Here is a 2,593-nt window from a genome sequence, read left to right on the forward strand (position 1 = left end):
CTGCCGTCTCCCCACCTCCTGTTCTCCATGTGGGCACGTAGCCATGGCCCAAATTGCTTGCGCTCTCCCTTGGTAGCTTTCTCAGCACACATTCTATCGACATGCCCAACACACCCACAAATATAGCAAAAGTCCGGGGGCTACTCATATTCAAAAGGGCACCAGTGCTTTCCTTCCTCATCACTTGTTGTCTCACAAGTGTTCTTCTCCATCTGTCTTTCCCCCTCCTCAGCATCTAGAGTGAATCCTCTCATCAATGGTACCTTGATGTTTAGTCTCACCTTAACACGGAGATACTTCCCCACGGCTCTCCCATCAGCCCGTGCTTCGACATCCAAAACTTCTCTGATTAGTGCACCAATGGCCTCTCCCACCTCTTTGTTCATCAAACCAAGGGGCAAACCTAGGACTCGGACCCAGACCAGGACAGTGTCAAACTTGTAGTCCTCTATACGCCTCTTGGGCACATAGTCCTCCAACACACCAGGAGATCATTGCCGAACTCCCATGGGCCTCCTTCCAACGCCAATCTCTTCCCTGACTCCTGCTTGAAAGTGAACAGGAAAATATTCTCCCCTACCTCCTCACAGTCAACCCCTCTATACGCCTCTTGGGCACATAGTCCTCCAACACACCAGGAGATCATTGCCGAACTCCCATGGGCCTCCTTCCAACGCCAATCTCTTCCCTGACTCCTGCTTGAAAGTGAACAGGAAAATATTCTCCCCTACCTCCTCACAGTCAACCCCACGAATGGGGCACCAGATACACCCAAGAGTCTCCCCCATGGCCTCCCTGAACGCCGGCTTTTCAGAGAAAAGTTTCGCCAGTGCTTGCGGCTCCACAACGCCCGCCTTCCCCGATCCCGCCCATCCAATCTTAACCCCCCTTTTTCTCCTTCTCAGACAGCTGCAGATCCTTCAACAGTCCTTCAACCTTCTCCATCTCTGCTACAATGCCCTCGTCCCGATCTGACAACTGACGAACCCTAGCAAAAACACGGGTGTAACCAGGTGGTGTACGATCACGCGCCCCGAGACACACGTGAAAGGCTTATGGTGGATGGGGAGGGGAGCCTCAGACGGCGAGGCGCGGTGGCGCCCGGCGACGAGGTAACCTACACACTGCAGATCGTGGCGGCGGTGGGTGTAAACCCTAGATCGCCTGTGAGTCGCCAGACGCAGGACCTAACCGTCACTTAAGGACAGACCCCCAACCTTCCCGTCGGCATGCGTTTTCTGAGATTTCGTTTTTTCTTTTTACCTGGGCCACACACATCAGAGTTCAGTTCTCAAACTGTCAAACATGGTTTCCTTTTTTTCCCTGAAATGACAAAATTGAAAATTGAACCCTTGGTTATCGAAAAAAAATCAGGGTTCAGCTCAGAATACTGGAGTAATACATGGCAGTTTCTTTTTTGTGTGTGTGTGAATAACATGCGCAGCTTCAGTACAACGGAACGGAGATGGCAATGTTTTCCAACGAGTGAACAGAAACTGCCGCTCCAGTACAACCGAAACCAGTGCACTCCCATTTCATGCGGCAGTCAAGTTAAGAAAGAAACACACGACCCAAACCCTCAACCTATTGGAGCCAAGTACTGATGGTACAGTACAGCAAGCATCACCACACCACCAGCAGCAGATCAGCGTGTGAATAACAAGTCACTTAAATTTGCATCGTGCATATACCAACCTATCTCTTCAAAGCTAAATTTGCATCGTGCATATACTGATGTTTGGTAGCAAAGTATTAGAAAAACTGAAGTATTGAAAACCACAATATTTTTGTCAGTGGATACAAGATACCACAGTTTTTGACATACCAAAGTATGTTGAAGTATTGAGATTACTGTGACATGTTTGGTTGTTACCGCAAAACACAGTATTGATGCGTTCAAACACTCAGCTGTCTAGCCGTTAGCAGTGCAAGCACACACCTGCTGGCCGGAGCTGATCAACATGCTCAACTAGCTAACATACGGACCATCCCATCAGGAGCCCGGAGGAAGAAACAACCAGCTCATAAGTCATATGTCCCCCTCACTCCTTCCCGCTGGCTGAGCCGAGCTGAGCCATCTTTCCATGCACTCGCCTCTAGCCCCCATCCCGTGCTAAAAGTACCAGTTGTAGTTTGTTGTGGTGTGGTTTGAACAGGGATACCTGAATCTGAATTGTCTGAATGAAAAACAGCAAAATCGCTATGGTACGATTATTAGATTTCAGACAAATCATGCGGGGTGTGGCAGCCAACGATAACAGAGCAGCCGTCTCTTTGCTTCCCCATGGCCGTCGAGGGAGATTTTTCCAAAGACGACAGGGCGGTGGCGGCGTGGGAACGAGGCCAGAGCAAGTAGCGAGTTGTTGAGCAGAGCGGAAGAAGGATAACGACGCCAGTCCCTTCTTTTCGCCTTCTCTGTTTTTTTAAAACAGGTCTGGGGTTCTTTTTATTATACAAAGAAAAAACTGCAGTTTGTTGAATACTATAATATTAAAACAACAGTTTTAAGCGGCAATCGAACAGCTCATTGTAAATAAAACTATGGTAATATCAAAAACTGCAGTATTCTCAAAATGTTTAGAAAATACTTTGC

Source organism: Triticum dicoccoides, chromosome 4A, assembly GCF_002162155.2.
Source record: "Triticum dicoccoides isolate Atlit2015 ecotype Zavitan chromosome 4A, WEW_v2.0, whole genome shotgun sequence".
NCBI classification, from domain to species: Eukaryota; Viridiplantae; Streptophyta; class Magnoliopsida; order Poales; family Poaceae; genus Triticum; species Triticum dicoccoides.